Source organism: Pinus tabuliformis, chromosome Q, assembly GCF_031772625.1.
Source record: "Pinus tabuliformis cultivar Carrire ecotype Pingquan chromosome Q, CPIR1, whole genome shotgun sequence".
Classification (NCBI taxonomy): Eukaryota; Viridiplantae; Streptophyta; class Pinopsida; order Pinales; family Pinaceae; genus Pinus; species Pinus tabuliformis.
In genome coordinates, this window is record NC_142296.1 from 704,823,779 (window position 1) to 704,847,409 (window position 23,631).

Sequence of the window (23,631 nt, forward strand, 5' to 3'; positions counted from 1 at the left end):
AACTCTTAAAGGATAACCTCACCTTGGCGCAAAATAGAATGAAACAGCAGGCAATTCAACATCACAGTGAAAGAAGTTTTGATGTCAGTGATTGGGTATTCCTACGGCTACAACCATATAAACAAATGTCCCTCAAGAAAGCTAAGAAGGATAATAAATTATCGCCAAAGTATTATGGTTTGTACAAAGTGTTGCAAAAGATAGGTACTATGGCATACAAATTGGAGCTTCCTGCAGCTTCCCGAGTGCACCAGCTTTCCATGTTTCATGCTTAAAGAAGGTTATAGGTGACAAGATTCTAGTTCAAACAATATTGCCAGAACTTGATGAGGAAGGAAAAATCATATTGGAACCTAAAGCAGTCAAAGAAACAAGAATTCGACAGCTACGAAATCGATCAATTTCAGAGTATCTAATCAATTGGAAGAACTTACCCGTTGAAGATTCCACATGGGAGGATGAGAATTCTATATAGAAGCATCCAGAACTACTCAAGCATTGAGGATAACACTTTTTTGAAGGACAGGAGCATGTTAGGTCCATATAATACTAGTGATTCCCCCATTACTATTGTCACTGTATCCCTTATTGTTATTATTGTGCCCCATAGAATCCCACTATTGTTATTTTTGTGGCTTTATAATATTATTGTTAGGTCGAATTGGTTATATTGTGACCCCTTAGACTCCTATATATAGAAAGGAGATTTTTTCATTTGTATCATCCAAGAATTGTTCATTTGTGTAATGTAAAGGAGGTTGCCCCCTTGAAGAGGCTAAATTCTAAGGCGTTGATCTATCTTTTCTATCTTTTTGTGAGAAGCGTGATAATTGAAGTGTTGATGGTAGCATTGCAATGTCGACAGTAGAATTGTAATGTGAGGAGATTTTATTTTTTCTTCTTTCCTGGGATATTGGGATTAACTAGATGTTTTATTTATATTTGAAGGGCTACTATCAGTTCTGAAATCAAGCTAAACCTTTGGTAGTGTCCAAATTTGTTATGATGATAATTATATTAATGAAAATTGATGACACCCAGCATAAACTAGATGCCACAAATATTTGCTAGGGATCTAATTGGTCACTGGCGTGAACTTTTGGGTGTCCATATAGATTTGGTGGAGATTAATGTGTTATATATTGAGTGCACCTTTAAAAAAAAGAGTAGGAGTGATTTAATGCCTCTTTTAAAGAAAAAAGTTGTGTTAAGCGCATAAGTAATTCACTGTGTACTTTGTGGAATCAAAATCTAATCCATATAAAGTGAATGAGCTATATTAGATCAGATCCATGAAGTCTCGTGTTGCATGAGCTAATTGTTGGCATTATGTTTCTGGTATGGCTATATGTTACAGATGTTGTACTTGATGGCAACTCCCGTGGCAAGGCTCTCAATATGATGAAAATTAAGAAGTACGCAGGAAATCAGTTCAGAAGGTGCGTACCCGCAGGTACACCATAAAAGGACCGCGTCCAGATACGTAGGCCAGCCGTTCAGGAGGTGTGTACCCCCAGTGCACTCATTTCAAGGCAGAGAAAAGCACACGTGGGGTTTCTTATGTTTAATCCTTGGTATTTAGCCGACGGTATTTGTGTTATTACGGTTTTGGCTCGTGGTATTGTTCCATGATTTTAGGAGGAGCTTGCCTATATAAAGCAAAGGAGATCACTTGGCTAAGTATCTTTTGCAATTGAATATCTTTAGATCTGAAATATTGGGTTATGGTCTTAAAAGCTTGATCTAGATGAAAGGGAAGTTGAAGTCAAATCTGTGAAGGGTGATCTCTCGAGCGCATGATCAGATCTGAGCAACTGTGCCACTCTGGTGGACTGCCTATTCGGCCCTAATCAAAAGTACACAGGTGTTTAACAGGAGATCTGCGTGGGTACGCAGAGCAGAAACAGGAGATCTGCGTGGGTACGCAGAGCAGAAATAGGAGATCTGCGTGGGTACGCAAAGCAGAAGAAGGAGAATTGCGTGGGTACGCAGAGTGACTAAGGTTCAGGTGCGTACGCATAGTAAAAGTACGCGGCGCGATAGTATCTCTGGGTGCGTACCTGCAGTAACAGTACGCGGCGCGATAATGTCTCTGGGTGCGTACCTGCAGTAACAGTACGCAGTGCGGTTGAAGGAATAGTGTGTGGGCACGCAGCGCGACAGAAGGATCTCTGCGGGTATACGCAGGGAAGCAGAAGGTGAACTGCGTAGCGACGCAGGCCATAGAAGGAAAAACTACGTATCTGCCTTAAGATGTTCTGTTGATTGAATTTTTCTGTTGATAAGGTGTTCTGGGTTAGTTCTGTTATTGCTGATCTGATAACTGTAGTGGACTGTAACTTTCATGTACTTGATGCTTTATGAAAAGAAGTAGGGGGTTGTAGCTCCCTTCCAGGAGAGACTGGAAAACGAGAGAGAGTTGTAGCTCTCTGCAGGTTGCAGCCTGCATACTGGTAAAGGACTGCACCAGTACAAAACCATTGTAAAAGGAGTTTCTAATTTGAAAGAAGATAGAGACATATTGCAGCAGGTGGTTTTCACCCACATTGGGTTTCCACCTTACATCTTGTGTTCTTTGGTGTGACTATCTGTTTTCCTTGTTCATGCTCATTATTTTATGGTACTGACATGCAAAAATAATTCAAAGAACAAATAAGGAAGATTTATTAAAAGAATTAGATAATACTGATTCACCCCCCCTCTCAGTATTATTTCCAACAATTGGTATCAGAGCAGGTCCTTCAGAGAAGCTTGATCGCTTGAAGGTAGATCGTGCATCATGAGCAACTACGAGAGAGAAGCATCAATCAGGCCACCGGTTTTTGATGGGACAAACTTCAATTATTGGAAGGTAAGAGTTACTGCCTATCTTCAATCTCTTGGTACAGAAGTTTGGGACATCGTAGAGACAGGCTATGCTTTTCCTTCAGCTACTCCTACAGATGCAGCCGAGAAAAAGAAGTATGAAACAAATGCGAAAGCAGTCAGTACTCTGTTAGGATGTATATCTCAATCAGAATTCATGAAGGTAATGCACTATAAATCCGCAAAAGAGATATGGGACAAAATTGTCACGAGCTATGAAGGAGACGAACAGGTAAAGCGTGCTAAACTTCAAACTCTCAGAATTCAGTATGAGACTCTCAAAATGTATAATGATGAAAGTGTGGCTAACTATTTTCTTCGGGTAGATGAGGTTGTTAATTGTATGAAAAACTTGGGTGAAGAAATAAAAGAGGCTATTGTGGTTGAAAAGGTCCTAAGATCATTATCCCCCAAGTTTGAATCTAAAGTATCTGCAATAGAAGAAAAGGAAAATCTTCGAATTCTTACTATGTCTCAGCTACATGGAATTCTAACTGCTTATGAAATGAGAAAGGGAGGTCCATCAGACAGAAGAGAAGCTTCTTTCAAAGCATCAGGCAAAGGAGATTATTATGAAGCAAGCCACGTCCCGGAAGAAGAGGAAGAAGAATCAAATTTTGTCAGAAATCTTCAAAGGGGTTCTGGAAGGTTCAGAGGTAAGTTACCTTTTAAATTCTTTGCTTGTGGAAGAGTAGGTCATTATGCTGCAAAATGTCCTTATAAGGATAAAGGAAAGGAACCTGCTAGATGGAACAAGAAACAGAACGCAAATAAGAAAAGCTACTACACTCATGAAGATAGTGATGGTCTATCAAACAGTGATGAAGAAGAACAAGGTAATGAATATAAGTTGTTAATGGCATTTGAAGATGATGATTATATGGATGCTATAGATGTGGATAAACTTTATGATGAAATTACTAGACTCAAGAGATGTATAGAAGAAAAGAACATGATCATTGATACTCTACAATTTCAAATTGATGAAAAGGAAAAACATCTTGAAAAATTAGAAGGTGAAATTGTTGGTCTTAGAAAAGAGATTGAGAAAAAAAAAGCTATTAATCTCAAGTTTGTCAAAGGATCTGAAACTTTGGATGAGATTATCAATGTGCAGCGGTCTCCACTAAACAAGACAGGTCTGGGCTATAATGGAGAAACTTCTCAAGCATCCACCTCAAAAAGTTATCTTGATGCAGCAAGAAGAAATGAGCAAAAGAACAATGAAGATCATCAGGTAAAGCAGGGACGAATTACAAACAGAAACTATCAGGGGCAATCCATCTTAAGGGTGAACAAAAGCTACAACCAACCACAGGTAAAATCTTCTCAATTTGGTTCAAGAATAGATGAAAATAGAAATTACAATCAGTTGGCTGGTAGATTCGATAACCGCAGAAGTTTCTTCAATGGACAATGCTTTTCTTGCCATAACTTTGGTCACAAAGCAGCTCAATGTGTTGCATATAAAACGATCATGACTAGGGAAGCTCAAAAACAAAGAAGTATGACGGGGATTACAAAAAGGACCTATAACAACTTTTCGGTTCTTGAAAATGAAGTTGAATGTTCTATTTGCAATAACTTTGGTCATGAAGACTCTGAATGCAAGAGCAGGTTTCAGCAGAAAAAGGAACAAGCCTCAAGCACCAAAACATGGAGAATAAAGGAACCTCAAACAGAAAGATGTGGGATAGCATTTTATGCAGAAGGACAGGAAAATCTATGGTACATTGACAGTGGATGTTCGAAGCATATGACAGGTGATAAAGAAAAACTTGAATCTTATTCTACTCTAGAAAAGGGAAAGAAAGTCTCTTTTGGAAATGATACTCCTGCAACTATAAAAGGAAAAGGCATTGCTCAGTTAAAAGAAAAGGTCAAGGTTGGGAATGTTTTGTATGTTGATGGATTGAAGCATAATCTTCTAAGTGTCAGCCAGATGTGTGATCAAAGAACCGAGGTTATATTCAGATCAAATGGATGTCTTGTTCGTGATCTTGATACAGGTAAAACAGTGATCAAAGGCAAAAGAACTCCAAATAATCTGTACATATTTGAACAAGGACAACAACAATGCTATCTGAGCAAGGATGATGAGCACTGGTTATGGCATCGGAGGTTGGGACATCTAAGCTTTTCACAAATAAGGAAAGCATGCAAATATCAGGCAGTTCGCGATCTTCCAGATATCAAAATTCCTGACAACACCATATGCAAATCATGTCAGTTTGGAAAACAAACCAGAACTAACTTTCCAGAGAAAGAAGGATCAGCTAGCATGCCTCTTGAGCTAGTACATACAGATACATGCGGTCCTTTCAGGAAAAGAACACCTCGAGGAGAAGAATACTTGATATTATTCATTGACGATTTCTCCAGGTTTGTCTGGTTAGGACTTATGAAGCACAAAGATGAAGCATTCGAAAAATTCAAATCCTTCAAAGCCTTGGTTGAAAATGAATCAGGTTACAAAATTAAGTGCCTCAGATCCGACAGAGGTGGGGAATTTACTTCAAATGAATTTTTCGATTTCTGTGAAGAACATGGGATAAGAAGAGAATTCTCTACAGCAAGAACTCCTCAGCAAAATGGAGTTGTGGAAAGAATGAACAGAACAATCCAACAAATGGCTCGTGCTATGCTTGATGAGTCAGGAACTCCCGCAACTTTCTGGGGTGAAGCTGCACATGCTGCAGTTGTTATTCTCAACAAAACAAATGTTCAGGTGAACAGCACTCAAACTCCTCATGAGCTCTGGAGTGGTAGGACTCCTTCAGTAAAGCACTTCAAAATCTTTGGGAGCAAATGCTATATCAAGAATACTGATGAGCAGCTTGGCAAACTTGAACCTAGAGCAGATGAAGGCATTCTTCTTGGTTACTCTCCACATAGCAAAGCATACAAATGCTACAATAAAAGACTTGGCAGAATTGTTGACAGCATTGATGTAGTGGTTGATGAGAAGGGATACATTCCTAGGCAAGTACATCATGAAGACATCGAAGAAGATGAAGGCTACCCCCAACGACAGAATGATGAAGAAGAAGAACCTCAAGAAGAACCAGAGGAGCAAACAAGAATAGAAGAAAAGACTCCATCCAGATATGTTCAGAAGAACCATCCAGAATCTCAGATTATGGGGCAGAAAGAAGCAGGTGTACAAACAAGAAGAACAGTTGCAGAAGCTTCAAGCTATTTGGCATTACTCTCCTCTACTGAACCACAAAATGTGAAAGAGGCATGCAAAGATGAATGTTGGGTGAAAGCAATGGATGAAGAACTTGAGCAAATCGAAAAGAACAACACTTGGGAGCTGGTTCCTAGACCAAAAGATAAGAATGTTATCGGGACAAAATGGGTCTTCAAAAACAAATTGAATGAAAATGGAGAAGTAATTAGAAACAAAGCCAGACTTGTTTGTAAAGGGTATGCGCAGCAAGAAGGAATAGACTTTGAAGAAACCTTTGCTCCTGTTGCAAGACTTGAGGCCATCCGAATGTTCCTTGCTCTCTCAAGTTTTCAAAACTTCAAAGTATTTCAAATGGACGTGAAATCAGCCTTTCTAAATGGAGACCTGGAAGAAGAAGTGTACATTGAACAGCCAGATGGGTTCATTCTTGGAAATGATCCAAATCTTGTATGCAGATTGAAAAAGGCTCTCTATGGTCTCAAACAAGCTCCAAGGGCTTGGTACTACTATTTGGACAAATATCTTCATCAACAAGGCTTTTCAAAAGGATCGGCAAATAGCAATCTTTATATAAAAGTTGAAAATGACAAATTGCTAATACTTGTTGTGTATGTAGATGACATTATTTTTGGGAGCAATGAAGAAGCTATGAGTCAAAACTTTGCCTTGGTCATGCAGAAAGAATTTGAAATGTCCTTGCTAGGAGAACTGACATATTTCCTTGGTTTGCAAATCCAACAAAAAGAAGGAGGAATCTTTTTATCTCAAACAGATTTTGAAGAAATATGGTATGGAAGATGCAAAACCAGTATGTACACCCATGGTCACAGGATGTAGCCTCAGTGCAAATGATGAATCTGCAGCAGTACATCAACCAACCTACAGATCTATGATTGGAAGTTTACTTTATTTGACAGGTACCTGCCCAGACATCATGCATGCAGTTGGAATAGTTGGAAGATTTCAGGCAAATCCGAAGGAGACTCATCTTCAGGCAGTGAAGAGAATTTTCAAATATCTTCAAGGGACTCAAAATTATGGCTTATGGTATCCTAGAGATACAGATCTTACACTTCATGCTTATACAGATGCAGATTGGGCCGGAAGCATGGATGACAGGAAAAGCACAAGTGGTGGTGTGTTCTTTATGGGTTCCAGACTGGTATCTTGGTTCAGCAAGAAACAGAGTTCGATTGCCTTGTCTACAGCTGAAGCGGAATATGTTGCTGCTGAATCTTGTTGCACCCAACTCCTTTTGATGATGCAGACTTTGCAGGATTTTCAAATCACTTGTACACCACCAATCCCCATCTTATGTGATAATACAAGTGCAATCAGCATCTCAAAGAATCTTGTTATGCATTCAAAAACCAAGCACATACCAATCAAGTATCATTTTCTCCGGGAACAAGTGCTTGAACAGAAGGTCAAGTTGGAGTATGTTCCTTCTAAGGAACAAGTTGCTGATATTCTCACCAAACCATTGCCCAGGGACACTTTTGAATACCTCAGGCAAAAGCTGGGGGTTGTTGATGCATCATCTTATTGTTGAATCTTTTCTGATTGATGGTACAGGGTCAGGGGGAGCCTATAATGCATTGTTGGCATTATGGAGGATGTTCAGAAGGAGATCTTGGAAATAGCTGCAATATGTCTCTATCTCTTTCATGGTGGATTATGGTTCTTTGTTGCAGATCTGGTTCATATTCAGGGGGAGCATGTTCTTAGGGGGAGCATACCCCTTTGCCCTTGATGTCAAAGGGGGAGAATGAAGCTGAAGATTGTGAGGTTGCCATCAAGTCCAAAGGGGGAGATTGTTGGCATTATGTTTCTGGTATGGCTATATGTTACAGATGTTGTACTTGATGGCAACTCCCGTGGCAAGGCTCTCAATATGATGAAAATTAAGAAGTACGCAGGAAATCAGTTCAGAAGGTGCGTACCCGCAGGTACACCATGCAGGGACCGCGTCCAGATATGCAGGCCAGCCGTTCAGGAGGTGCGTACCCCCAGTGCACTCATTTCAAGGCAGAGAAAAGCACACGTGGGGTTTCTTATGTTTAATCCTTGGTATTTAGCCGACGGTATTTGTGTTATTACGGTTTTGGCTCGTGGTATTGTTCCATGATTTTAGGAGGAGCTTGCCTATATAAAGCAAAGGAGATCACTTGGCTAAGTATCTTTTGCAATTGAATATCTTTAGATCTGAAATATTGGGTTATGGTCTTAAAAGCTTGATCTAGATGAAAGGGAAGTTGAAGTCGAATCTGTGAAGGGTGATCTCTCGAGCGCATGATCAGATCTAAGCAACTGTGCCACTCTGGTGGACTGCCTATTCGGCCCTAATCAGAAGTACGCAGGTGTTTAACAGGAGATCTGCGTGGGTACGCAGAGCAGAAACAGGAGATCTGCGTGGGTACGCAGAGCAGAAACAGGAGATCTGCGTGGGTACGCAGAGCAGAAGAAGGAGAACTGTGTGGGTACGCAGAGCGACTAAGGTTCAGGTGCGTACGCATAGTAAAAGTACGCGGCGCGATAGTATCTCTGGGTGCGTACCTGCAGTAACAGTACGCGGCGCGATAATGTCTCTGGGTGCGTACCTGCAGTAACAGTACGCAGTGCGGTTGAAGGAACAGTGCGTGGGCACGCAGCGCGGCAGAAGGATCTCTGCGGGTATACGCAGGGAAGCAGAAGGTGAACTGCGTAGCGACGCAGGCCACAGAAGGAAAAACTGCGTATCTGCCTTAAGATGTTCTGTTGATTGAATTTTTCTGTTGATAAGGTGTTCTGGGTTAGTTTTGTTATTGCTGATCTAATAACTGTAGTGGACTGTAACTTTCATGTACTTGATGCTTTATGAAAAGAAGTAGGGGGTTGTAGCTCCCTTCCAGGAGAGACTGGAAAACGAGAGAGAGTTGTAGCTCTCTGCAGGTTGCAGCCTGCATACTGGTAAAGGACTGCACCAGTACAAAACCATTGTAAAAGGAGTTTCTAATTTGAAAGAAGATAGAGACATATTGCAACAGGTGGTTTTCACCCACATTGGGTTTCCACCTTACATCTTGTGTTCTTTGGTGTGACTATCTGTTTTCCTTGTTCATGCTCATTATTTTATGGTACTGACATGCAAAAATAATTCAAAGAACAAATAAGGAAGATTTATTAAAAGAATTAGATAATACTGATTCACCCCCCCTCTCAGTATTATTTCCAACACTAATGGCTCTGCCTAAACAGATGGGTATAAGTGAACCAATATTCTCACATAATAACACAAGTTACTAGAATGGTAAACGCACATAACAGTATCCTCTTCCGAAGTGATTCAATACTAGCTCTAAAACTAGTATAAAGGAAAGGACTGGTGTACACGGTATTATCTCCTTGTACATTTGGACTTATGACTATATAGATTTACAAGAGCATTGAACAGGAAATAATGTTGATTTGGACACTTTCCCTTGAAAAGGAACGGCCTCCCTTGTTCTATGCAACTTTAAAGCCTTTATGAATAGCACAGGATGTCATTCCTACCTCCATCTCTTAAAGCATTATTGATTATGTAACTTAGTGCAAATCCCAACAAGAAAAATGAAGGAAACTGTGAAGGTGAATTGATGATAGTGAAGATGTGGATAGATGTTTGGTATCCATCATGCTCATCGAATTTGGAAATGAAGACTAGGAGGGTCAACCACCGTAGCATGATGCCCATGATGAAGCTTGATGAAAAATTAAGATTAAAGTTGAAGACACTAGTAATATGGGTAGTTCGGAGATAAGTTTTTGCAAATACGATAGTGAATAGTGATATTTTTGGCATTGATTAAGAGGGTTTCTTATGTTTATTTGTCATTGATGCTTCATGTTATGGCAAAGACTTATATGACTAAAGATGTTATGTTACTAGTTGCCATTATAAAGTCTGGATGCTTATGTGTTAATTGCAAAGTTTTGAGACCTTTTGGTAGTGACTATCATGAGGGTATTGAGTGAATTAACTTCATATGTTATTTATCTTGTCTCATTTTTGTTAGGGAGTAATGGGTTGTATGCAGGATTGAGATTGAGATTTTTATACATAGTGAAATGAAATTAGTGCCTTGCTTTGTTGAAAAAATTATGTGTATGAAGAGATCAATGATAGAAGTTTACAAATATATGCAAAGATCAATGATGATGATGTAAATTCTATACCTCTTCATATATGTTGCAGTGACAGTGAGACCTTTCAACAATTACATTGTGTGAATTCTAGGACAAGAAGATAATTATTGAGTGTTTATGAGAAAAATTCTGACTTGGTATTTGACAAGTGATAATGAGTAGAGAGTTTTGACTTGGTTAGTATTGTTGATATTTGGTTTGGTATTGAAATTGTTGGTGAGAAAAAGCTTGATAGGATTTGGCTTTATGAACTAGGTTTTGATGTTCTTGCTACATAGAGGGTCCTTGAGTTTCTTTGGTTTCAGTATTTGCTACAGACATTGTCAAGGATATCCTGGTCAATATTGTTGGAATTTGACAATATTGATGAACTAGAGTCTGTTACAGAAGGAGTTTTGATTGAAAGTGTGCAGGGAATAACTAATTTGGTATCTTTGTATTCAGTTTGAGCAGACATTGTAATGCATAATGTGTTATTATTAAGCACAGGTGGTGCAGTCTAAAAATATATGAAATGTGGTCCACTGGCTGATCAGGTGACGGGGTAGTGCAAGGAAAGAGAGTGGAATCTCCTTCAAGTTGGAGCCTGAGAACACTTCAAGGCAATAGGGTGATTCTAGGGCAGGTTGGAACATGCCTAGAGTGTTGGAGCATCCTTCCGATTGCATCTAGTAAATAGGGTGTTGGACCATCCTTTAGGTTGGAGATTGTAAACTAGGGTGTTGAACAGTCCTTTCAGTTGCAGTTGGTAAATAGATCGTTGGAGAGTCCTACATTTTAGATATTATAAACCAGGGGGTTAGAGCACCCCTTAATTAGAGCTAAAAAAAATTGATGTATATTTTATTGAAGAAAAAATATTAAGAAATGTTCGATGGTTTTTCTTCCAAAAGGGTTTCCACCTAAAAAATATTTGTTGTCTATTGTCTTGATGTTTGAGAATTATTGAATGGTGTTGTTTAATGTTGATTTATGTTACATTTGATGATAATTTTAATTAATTCTCTATGAAACTAAAAATATACTAATTGAAGAGAAATATTAATTCTCCCCCCTGGTATTTCCAACAATTGGTATCAGAGCATGCTCCTTCAATTGAAACTTAATAGCTAGAAGGCAGATCTCAAGTGAATCGGGATGGGAAGTCAAGGAAGCAAGTTGCCAAGTGTTCAAAGGGATGAAAGGAAGTCCCTGATATTGAAGTAGTTTCAGAACCTGTTATAGTTGATGAAGAGAAAGAGGTTGATCCAATTCCTTTGTTCAATGGATCAAGTTTTGTACTTTGGAAATCTAAAATGGAAGCCTATTTTCAATCTCAAGGATATTATGTATGGCGCATGTTTTCTCCAGAGACACATCTACCGATGAATCTAGAAGGTACAATATGAAATCCATGAATATTATTCTTAGTGCTCTACCAGATCTTGTAAAATCCAAAATTGATCGATGCTCATTAACCATAAGTCTTTGGAAGAAGCTCCATGATCTCCAATCAAAGGAGAATGCAAGTCAAGATGAAAATAATAATGATGACTGTGATTCTGATGAAGCAAATGAAGAAGAATAAGGAGTATTAGATTTGGAAGGACAAATTCTCAGTGCCTTATGTGACCTAAGAAAATTAAGGAAGCGAAATAAGGCACTTGAAGAAGTTTCCCTTCTAAAACTTCAAGTGCATGAAGTAGGAAAGAAAGAGAGAGACTTAGCAGGCCAATGAAGAGAATCTGGTCAAAGGTATATGATTGAAGTTGATAAAAAATAAAAGGAACTAGATGCATCTTTAGCAAAAATTAGTAGGATCAGAAAGGAAAATAAAAGACAGAAGGAACAAATACATGATATTAATAGAGTAACAGAAAATGTCACTCTTCTAAAGTTGTAAGTCGAGGAGGCCAAAGAAATAAGAAAAGTCTTGAAAAGTCAATTTCATAAAGATATTGATAAAAAACAAAATGTACTTGATGTTTCCTTATCGGAAGTAGATAAGCTCTAAAAATGGAAAAATGATAGATTATTGGATAACGAAAGGAAAGATCATGACAGTGCTCGATTGAAGATGAAGGCAAAAGAAGAAAATGAAGGCTCAAGCTCCAAGCCCTCACAATGCAAGATTGACTAGAAGCTTGCTAGAAAGATCCCTCTAATATCGTAACAAAAGAAGGATTTTATTTCACCAAGAAGTAATGTTAAAGAATTTAAGAACAAGGATCAAAATGTTGTCGTACCTCCTCTAAGAAGGAATGAATTCAAAATATATTCAGGATTTGACAACAAATCTAGGTACCCTAGCATGTTTAATTTTCATTTATTTTCATGTTCTAACTTCGGGCATATGGCTAGAGATTGCAATATGTATAGAAGGGATGATCATCAAAGGAATTATCAAAATCCTAGAAGCAAGTTTACAGGATCGCAAGAAATATTTAAAAAAAAAAAAACTTTTCAATAGAAATTATATGTCACTAGTTAAATCATCTAGGCCCAACTTTAAATGTTACAAATGTTATAACTATGGGAATATAACTTGTGATTGTAGGTTCAAGATGGACTATTTCAGCCCTAATACTAGGTAAAGGAAGGTTTGGAAAATAAAGCAAATGCAAGAAGATAAAGTGAATGAAAAAGTCTTTTTAATCATGCTTTCAGGTTTCGTAAAAGAAAAAGGTCATGAAGAATCAGCAGGTGCATTTGAATATCTCAAAGTTCAAGATGATATTGCCGAAGAGATGGTTCATACATTATTCTGAGCAACCAGCATCATGACTCCCTATCCTATGAATGTTAAAGAGGGGGAGTCTTTATAGGAGTGGTTGAACTTTTAAATATCTATCATTTCAAAAGGTTGAAAATTGACAGATATGAAGAATTCTTCAGAACAACATTCAACATTATGAGTAATTTTAGTGGAGTGGTATTTTTGGTAAGAAAATTTAAGGAAATAATCACGAAAGAAACCTCGTCATTGATGCATATCGACAGGTATAATCATCTATGGAAATATGTGTGAAGAATAGCATGTCAAGGGAGAAAGGTTGTTTATTGCATCAAGCATTAAGGAAGAGAAGTAGTTAAAGGAAGACAAGCCTCTTGCAGGGAGACAAAGGAAGGAATTTCGTCAAGGGGAGCAACAACATGTTACAAGTAAACAAAAGTAGCCAAATTTTTAGGGGGTGTCACCCTTTGCCATTAATGTCAAAGGGGAAAAGAAAACAGGCCAGGAATATCAAAGGCAAGGATTTAGGGGGAGTAGTGATCATAAGAGGAGTACATGTGTTTCCATCGATGGGCATATTTTTTAATGGTGTTGTCATTGATGCCAACAATGAGCCTTGAACGCTCTTAATATTTGTCTGGTTTTCATTGTTTAAAGCTCCAAATGACTGGAAAATCCTAGAATCCTTTGAATCTCTAAATAGCCTCATACTTGTTGAAGATTTTTTAGGATGAATATCGGCGCATTTTCCTCTACGATCATTGTTATTTTATGCTTTGAGTCATGTCGATTTCAACTTGTTGCCGCTTCTACAACACCCTCCAAAATTTTGGCCTACAACCAAATTTAGGAGCCTACTTTTACTTTTCATGTTGTCATTTCTAGTAATATGAGACGTTCCATGTATATTCTCTAAGTTTTCAAGTCCCTTTTGGAAGAAAACCAAAGTGTCATATTTTGGCATGGGAAGTGTCGCAAATAGAAAAAGAAATGTTTTGGTCTCTTTCAAGGGGTATTTTTGGTGTCGATTGGTCCTATTTATCATATAGACATTTATTAGACCTATTCCAATGTTTCATGCACTATCGCAAAAGTTCCATCATTGTCTTCACAAAGTCTATCTTAAGTGTTGCACTTGGAGGAAGTTGGTGTATTGTCGCCGCACTGAGGGGATCATGTTATTTTTGTGTTTTGGGTGATTCAATGTTGTGTCATCAATTGTTCTAAGTGTGTGTGTGATCATTCACCATGTTGGAAATACTGAGAGAGGGGGGGTGAATCAGTATTTCTTACTATTTATTTTTTAATTGTTCTAGTGATTTCCAACAACCTATAGAGATATGTAAATGTATACACAGAACACAGAAATCAACAGCTGAATTTAATGCTTTTATTAAAACTCAAGACAGTGCAAAGAAATAAATACAATATAAGTATAAATCTTATTGTGAATAGTTGCCAAGCTCCAACTTGGACTTCAGTGAGGCTCCAACCTCCAGAGCACCAGCTCTGTTTTGCAGTGGTTCTGCACTTAGGAGCACCTACCCCAATGACTTCAGTCCTGTTCATTTATGAGGCTCCAACCTCTTGGGCTCCAACCCAACCTTGGTATAAACAGGTATGCTGCTGCACTCTATTTAGCTGAGGTTGTCTCACTATTTCTCTCATGCGTCTGCTGCCTCTACAGCCTCCGCTGCTTTTTCTGCCTCTGATCCTTCTACTATCTCATCCTCGGGTTCTTCACCACCATAATCTCTCCAACAATTCTCTGTTTTTACTATTTTATACATTCCCATGCCTTTGTCCATTCGTTTCTGCTTACACCATCTCTTAGGCTTCCTCCTCAATCATTGTCATTTCCTCTGACCCGCTTGATCTTTCAGCTTCCCTCCTTGATCGTTGATGACCAATTCTTCTCATTACTGTCTTTTTCTTCTATTTGTCCTTCTGAGGAATTTATGGGTACTTGTGGGATTAATCTGGAGTATGACTCAAAGAAATAAGCTGGGCCAAAAAGTGACCCACTAGCATTCTCTGGTGAGTGAAGAAGTTTCCTGGAAATATGCCGATGAATGTCGAGCTGTCTAAAATCCATTAGGTAAGGATTTTATAAATTATTATTTTGAAAGAGGCTTCGGCCGGTAGCACCAATAAACGACAGACATGTCTCTATTTTCTACCTTTGAAAGACTTCTGATAATAAAAGATATAAGCCCAAATTTCTGAACGGTCGCAGCAAAACACTTCGGATTCGAGATGGATAGCAATTAGGTTGAATAGTGGTCACAAGGTATTCATATCATCCAATGCTTCAATACACTCTTTGAGAAAGTGTTTAACAGCAGCGCCTCAACTGTTCTAGCAGTACAACCAAGTTAATTCATTTGCGGCGGAACTTGAAGAGAGCACAAGAGAAATCCAGAGAGTGCAAGAGCTGAATAATGTCACATCAACCGGAAACCCGTGCGATTGACCCCCACCGTTCGATCATCGCATCAAGATCCGACGGTCTCCGTTGTTTCTTCATGCACGTCAAATGTTGTTCTCTTTCCCACCGTTGATTACATTCACCGCTTGATCTAACGGTGATAGCGCCTCCTGCTTTTGTTAAGTGCTCACTCGTTAATGCGCGATCACGACGGTTTCGCACCCGTCACTTCAGCCATGTGTCGCGCATTAACTGGATTGCGTGGCCATATACGAAAACCGCCTTGGGCCCAAAGGCGGTGTGGGGAATACCACCCGCCTGCGAAACGCCTGTCCCCTGGTCGTTAACCTCTGCACGTCTTTCGCGTGTGACGACCATTGGATCCACTGCTTTTTATCCGACGGCTCACATTCAATCGTGTCAGAGCTTTCGACTTCCAGAATGAGGGTTTTGACAAAGATCTGCATTCCCCCTCTGAGACAGAGAATGAGGTGAAGAGTAGATTCCTTTTGAATGTTATAATCTGCGAGGGTTCGGCCATCTTCAAGCTGTTTGCGAGCAAAAATGAGCCTCTACTGATCAGGAGGAATTCCCTCCTTGTCTTAGATCTTTTCCTTAACATTTTCAATCGTATTTGAGCTCTCCATCTCAAGCGTTATGGTCTTTCCGGTCAATGTCTTCACGAATATCTGCATCTTGAAATCTAAAATTTACGAACAAAACACTTGAAATAAATTTCTTGAGAAAATGGTTCACACATACATTACGAAAATTTCCCAACTCTGGATTGAAACAGCATATTTATATGGTTTCTGCTCCGATGGCTCTGTGTGCTCCTCTTCTTCAGCTCTGTCTACTCCTCTCATCTCTATCTGCTCCTCGAATATTACCATATTGACATCAATGACAATCTGTGTCCAACAATCTCCCCCTTTGTTATTGATGGCAATATTCTTCTGCTTTCTCCCCCTTTGACATGAATGGCAAAGGGATGCATATGGACTCCCCCTGTCAAACTGCTCCCCCTATCTTGCTACATCTTTATGAATGAACTTGAGTGATGATAAAGAAATAAGCCCCATCTTTTGACGCAGATGTTCGAATTCTTCTTGAGGAAGAGATTTTGTGAAAATATCAGCTATCTGCTCCTTAGTACTGATATACTCCAGGACGATGTTTTGTTCAACTACTTGTTCACAGAGGAAATGATACTTGATTGGCATGTGTTTGATTCTTGAGTGCATCACAGGATTTTTGCTGAGACTGATAGTACTTGTGTTGTCACAATAGACGGAAATTAGTTGATCTTTACATATGTCGAGATCTTTTAGAGCTTCCTTCATCCATAGTATCTGAGAACAACAGTCTGCTGCAGCAATATACTCAGCTTTGGCTGTGGATAATGATATGGATGATTTTTTTTTGCTGAGCCAAGATACCAAACAGTCTCCCAGGAAGAATGCATTTCCACCAGTGCTTTTCCGATCATCTATACTTCCAGCCCAATCAGCATCAGTGTATGTAGTTACAGTCAATGTTGAGTCCTTTGGGTACCAAAGACCGAAATCAAAAGTTCCCTTTAGATATCTGAGAATTCTTTTTACAGCTAATAAATGGGATTGTTTGGGAGCAGATTGAAATCTTCCCACCATTCCTACTGCTTGCATTATGTCTGGTCGTGTAGCTGTTAAGTATAAAAGAGCTCCAATCATTGACCTGTAATGAGTTGCATCTACTAGAGGGGAGTCATCATCTTTGCTCAGTTTGCAATTTGTGGTCATAGGTGTGCTCATGGGTGCACAATCCTCCATTCCATATTTTTTGAGCATGTCTTTTAGATATTTGGTTTGAGATATACACAATCCTGCTCTAGTTTCAGATATTTGAAGTCCAAGGAAGTGGGATAGCTCTCCTATCATTGACATCTCAAACTCTTTTGACATGTTTTGAGAAAATTCATGGCTCATTTCATCATTATTACTAGCAAAATCATATCATCGACATAAACAAGAGCAACTAGTAACTTACCTTGATCTGTCTTTATGTATAGATTGCTTCCAGCCACTCCCTTTTTGAAGCCTTGTTGTTGTAGATAGTGATCCAGTCTTGCGTACCAAGCTCTAGGAGCTTGTTTCAACCCATATAAAGCCTTTTTCAACTTACAAACTAAGTCCTTTCCTGCTGTTAGATCAAAACCGGCTGCTCCATGTAGACTTCCTCCTTGAGTTCCCCATTTAGAAATGTTGATTTCACGTCCATTTGATAGATTTTGAATCCTTTTAAGCAAGAAAATGCCAAGAACATCCTAATAGCTTCCATACGGGCCACTGGTGCAAATGTCTCTTCAAAGTCAATTCCTTCAATTTGTGAATAGCCTTTGCAGACAAGTCTTGCCTTGTTTCTGATAACCTGCCCTTCCTCATTCATTTTATTTTTGAACACCCATTTGGTTCCTATTATGTTTTTGTCCCTTGGATGAGGTACCATCTCCCATGTCTTTTTCTTCTCAATTTGGGTCATTTCTTCTTCCATGGCTTTTACCCAATGAGGATCCTTACTTGCTTCTACAAATGTTTCTGGTTCTATCATAGATAGGAGGGCAATGACTTTTCTCTTGGGTGTAATTGTTATCCTTCTTCGGGTCTACACACCTTCATCTTTATCGCCAATAATTTGCTCTTCTGGATGGTGTCTTTGGACATACTTCGTCTTAGAAGGGGTATTAGGTGGTTCTCTTTCCTCTTCTTCTTCTTCTTCTTCCTCATCTATTTCTTCTTCTTTAGGTTCTTCTTCTTCAATGAGAGAGTCATCTTCATGTTCTTCAATTTCCTTTACTGGAAGATCTTCATCAACCTTTACATCAATGCTTTCCACTATTTTCTTTAGTTGATAATTGTAGCACTTGTAAGCCTTGCTCCGTGTAGAATATCCAAGAAATATCCCTTCATCAACCTAAGAACCAAACTTTCCTAGTGAACCATCATTTATTTTTATGAAGCATTTGCTTCCAAAGATCTTGAAGTACTTCACCGAAGCAGGTCTTCCTTTCCATAGCTCATAAGGAGTTTTATCACAATTTGGTCCTAATTGAGTTCGATTCAGTGTGTAGATAGTTGTCCCTACTACTTCTCTCCAGAATTTAGGCTGTAAGTCTGTTGCTAATAGCAGAGTTCTTGCCATTTCTTGGATTGTTCGGTTTCTTCTTTCAACTACCCCATTTTGCTAAGGTGTTCTGGTAGCCAAGATTTCCCTTTTAATTCCATGATTATTACAGAACTCACTAAACTCGTTTGATGTGAATTCTCCTCCTTTTTTTGTTCTGAGGCACTTAATTTTTGAATCTTTTTCATTTTCTACAAGGGCTTTTAGATTCTTGAAACACTCAAAAGTTTCAGATTTATACTTTATGAAATATATCCACATCATTCTAGTATAATCATCAACAAATAACACAAAGTACATTTCTCCTTGAAGTGCTTGATTTCTAGTTGGCCCACATACATCAACATGGATAATCTCTAAGGGCTTCGATGTAGAGTGTTCCTTTGTCTTGTGGTTGATTCTGGTCTACTTTCCATGTTGACATGGACCACATACTGCTTGATTTGGTTTGAACAACCTTGGGATGTCTCGTACAGCTTTGATCTTGCTGATATTGATCAGATTTTCGAAGCTTTTATGTCTAAGTCGCTTGTGCCACAGCCAACTCTCATCTGTCTGACTCAGGTAGCATTTATTTTCTTGAATCTTGTTCAGAATGTAAATGTTGTCTGGTGTCCTCACCCCTTTTGCCACAAGTTTCCTTGAGGCAGAGTTCCTTATTTCATAGTCTTTGGTGCTGAAAACAACCTTATGTACTTGATCACAGATTTGGCTGACACTCAAGAGGTTGTGTTTGAGTCCATCAACCAACAAAGCATCTTGAGCTTTTCCTTTTCCATTGATCAGAGTAACTATTCCTTTTCTTGCAATTCTGCCAAATCTTCTTCCAAAGGACACATTCCCTTCCTTTTTTCTCAGTGAGACAAACTTCCTGCTGTCTCCTATCATGTGTCTTCCTATCATGTGTCTGGAGCACCCACTATCTATAAACCACTGGTTTCCATTATTTTGAGCAAATAGAGCCAGGCCACATTTGTCCATGCTGGAGTTCTTGCTACTCGTCTTTCTTCCTTTGAGTGAGCAGCCTTGTTCATAGTGTCCATTATTGTAGCAGAAAGAGCAAATCAGATCAAATTTGGTCAAGGGATCAAAAGAATTAAATATTTTGATTTGTCCCTACCTTTTGGGGGCATATGAGTTGATTATTCTATCCTTTAGCTTTGTTTTTTCACTTCTACGAGCCATACAATGTCTGGATTGATGACCGAAGTTTTTACAGTGAAAGCAGTGTCCAAGAAATATGCTTTTGTACTTGTTGAAGCAACCATGGTTTGAGTCGACTTCCTTCCTGGGAATTACTCCTCCCTCGTTCTTTGGATTTGCGATGGGCCCTTGGTGGAGTACAGGTTTGTATTTGCTGTAGTGTCCATGATTCGACTCCACATTCTTCTTTGGAGTAATTCTCTCTTCATTCTTGGGATCTGGGGTGCACTTTTCATCTTTTGGATTGCAGGAAAGTGCATCGGCATAGCTTTTCGCATTATTCTTAGTGCTTGAGGATTCTCCTTTGAAACCTATTCCAGACTTGCCATGTTGAGGTTTTTGATTTTTCAGAATAGTCTCAAGTATTTGAGAGCTTTTGCAGCCCTTTTTAATTTGCTCCAACTCCTTTCTCAAAGACACTATTTTGGTCTCGCGTTCTTCACAAGTCTCTTCCTTTTCTTTAAGCTTGGCTTCCAAGAGGTCTTCTCTCCTTCTTGTTTCCTCATTTTCCACTTTGAGAGAAATGATTTTGTTCCGTAGCTTCTCATTTTCTTCAATGGCACTTATTAACAGTTCAACTACATTTCCTTCCAGCCCTGAGTCATCATCATCTGTGAGTGCCATGAATAATGCTTCTTGGCATTCATCATGATCGCTTTCCTCTTCTGATTTCCTTTTGATGACCATAAACTCATCCTCATCAGACTCATCTTTCTTGGAGAAGAAGTTTTTCTTATTGAACCCTTTCTTTTTATGTGCCAATCTTTTAGAATTTCCTTCATCATCACTATCATGTTTATGAGGACATTTTGCTGCATAATGGCCTATTTTACCACATTTAAAACAGATAAGAGGATACTTTCCTTTAAGCTTAGATCCTTTCTTCAGCTTTCGTACAAATTGAACCAATTCAGATTCCACATCTGACTCATCACTACAGTCATTCCTTTCTTTCCCCTTCTTTTACCTTGAGTTCTTGAATGTTGCATCTTTGGAGCTTGGGCCACCTTTCCTCATTTCATAGGTAGTGAGAATTCCATGGAGTTCATCCATTTTGAGGGTATCTAGATCCTTTGCTTCTTCTATAGCGCTTATTTTGGAGTTAAACCTGTCTGGAAGAGACCTTAATACCTTTTGAACAATGGTACTTTCTTCAACTTTTTCGTCCAATCCTTTCAGGGAATTTACCACTTCAGCTACTCGAAGGAGGTATGCTGCAATATCTTCTTCATCTTCCATCGTCAAACTTTCAAATTGTCTTCTGTGAGTTTGAAGCTTTTCCTTTTTGACTTTTGAGTCTCCATCGTACAAGCCAACTAGCTTCTCCCACATTTCTTTGGCCGAGGTACAGTGCATGATTTTTGTAAACTCGGAATCAGTGATTCCACTAGTGATGGAGTTCATGGCCTTTGCATTTGTGATGTAGGTTTTCCTCTCATCTTGGTCTGTTGGAAGAGTGGAAGTAGTTTTGTATTCATTTTGAACAAAATTCCAGACTTCAGGTCCAAGGGACATTAAGTAGTAAGTCATTATTTTCTTCCAGAAACCAAAGTTAGTGCCATCGAACAAAGGAGGTCTTCCTGATGCTTTGTGGTTTCTCATCATGGCTGCGGATCCTTCTTCAAGCTGTTAAGCTAGTATGAAGAAGCCTGCTCTGATACCAATTGTTGGAAATACTGAGAGAGGGGGGTGAATTAGTATTTCTTACTATTTATTTTTTAATTGTTCTAGTGATTTCCAACAACCTATATAGATATGTATATGTATACACAGAACACAGAAATCAATAGCGGAATTTAATGCTTTTATTAAAACTCAAGACAATGCAAAGAAATAAATACAATATAAGTATAAATCTAATTGTGAATAGTTGCCAAGCTCCAACTTGGACTTCAGTGAGGCTCCAACCTCCAAAGCACCAACTCTGTTTTGCAGTGGTTCTGCACTTAGAAGCACCTACCCCAATGACTTCAGTCATGTTCAGTTCTGAGGCTCCAACCTCTTGGGCTCCAACCCAACCTTGGTATAAACAGGTATGTTGTTGCACTCTATTCAGCTGAGGTTGTCTCACTCCTACTCTCCTGCCTCTGCTGCTTCTGCTGCCTCTACAGCCTCCGCTGCTTTTTCTGCCTCTTTTGCCTCTACTCCTTCTACTATCTCACCCTCAAGTTCTTCACCACCATAATCTATCCAACAGTTCTCTGTTTCTACTGTTTTATACATTCCCATACCTTTGTCCATTCGTTTCCACTTACACCGTCTCTTAGGCTTCCTCCTCAGTCGCTGTCGTTTCCTCTGACTCGCTTGATCTTTCAGCTTCCCTCCTTGATCGTTGATGACCAATTCTTCTCATTACTGTCTTTGTCTTCTATTTGTCCTTCCAAGGAATTTATGGGTACTTGTGGGATTAATCTGGAGTATGACTCAAAGAAATAAGTTGGGCCAAAAAGTGACCCACTAGCATTCTCTGGTGAGTGAAGAAGTTACCTGGCAATATGTCGATGAATGTCGAGCTATCTAAAAGCCATTAGGTAAGGATTTTATAGATTATTATTTTGAAAGAGGCTTCGGCCGGTAGCACCAATAAACAATGGACATGTCTCTGTTTTCTACCTTTAAAAGATTTCTGATAATAAAAGATATAAGCCCAAATTTCTGAATGGTAGCAGCAGAACACTTCGAATTCGAGATGGATAGCAATTAGGCTGAATAGTGGTCACAAGGTATTCATATCATCCAATGCTTCAATACACTCTTTAAGAAAGTGTTTAACAGCAGCGCCTCAACTTTTCTAGCAGTACAACCAAGTTAATTCATTTGCGGCGAAACTTGAAGAGAGCACAAGAGAAATCCAGAGAGTGCAAGATCTGAATACTGTCACATCCACTGGAACCCCGTGCGATTGACCCCGCACCGTTCGATCATCGCATCGAGATCCGACGGTCTCTGTTGTTTCTTCACACGCGTTAAACTTCGTTCTCTTTCCCACCATTGAATACATTCACCGCTTGATCTAACGGTGATCGCGCCTCTGGCTTTTGTTAAGTGCTCACTCATTAACGCGCGATCGCGGCAGTTTCGCGCCCGTCACTTCAGCCATGTGTTGCACATTAACTGGATCGCGTGGCCATATACAGAAACTGCCTTGGGCCCAAAGGTGGTGCGGGGAATACCACCCACCCACGAAACTGCTTGTCCCCCAGTCGTTAACCTCCGCGCGTCTTTCACGTGCGACGACCGTTGAATCCGCTACTTTTTGATCCGATGGCTCACATTCAATCGTGTCAGAGCTTTCGACTTCCAGAATGATGGTCTTGCCAGTGAGGGTTTTGACAAAGATCTGCATTCCCCCTCTGAGACGGAGAACGAGGTGAAGAGTAGATTCCTTCTGAATGTTATAATCTGCGAGGGTTCGGCCATCCTCAAGTTGTTTTCCAGCAAAAATGAGCCTCTGCTGATCAGGAGGAATTCCCTCCTTGTCCTGGATCTTTGCCTTAACATTGTCAATCGTATCTGAGCTCTCCACCTCAAGCGTTATGGTCTTTCCGGTCAATGTCTTCACGAATATCTGCATCCTGAAATCTAAAATTTATGAACAAAACACCTGAAATAAATTTCTTGAGAAAACGCTTCACACAGACATTACGAAAATTTCCCAACACTGGATTGAAACAGCATATTTATATGGTTTCTGCTCCGATGGCTCTGTGTGCTCCTCTTCTTCGGCTCTGTCTGCTCCTCTCATCTCTATCTTCTCCTCGAATATTGCCATATTGACATCAATGACAATCTATGTCCAACACACCAATTCAATTCTGGTTGCACTTCTACCTCACTGATCCCGCACTTAGTCAAACCTTGGAAAGTTCTTTCCCAAGTAACTTGACCTCACTTAGCCCT

At 39.4% G+C, this 23,631-nt stretch overlaps 1 pseudogene; it reads right to left on the bottom strand.

The window, feature by feature from the left end:
* Positions 1-22,780: 22,780 nt before the first annotated feature.
* LOC149221499 (polyubiquitin pseudogene) lies at positions 22,781-23,305 on the bottom strand (annotated as a pseudogene).
* Positions 23,306-23,631: the final 326 nt, after the last annotated feature.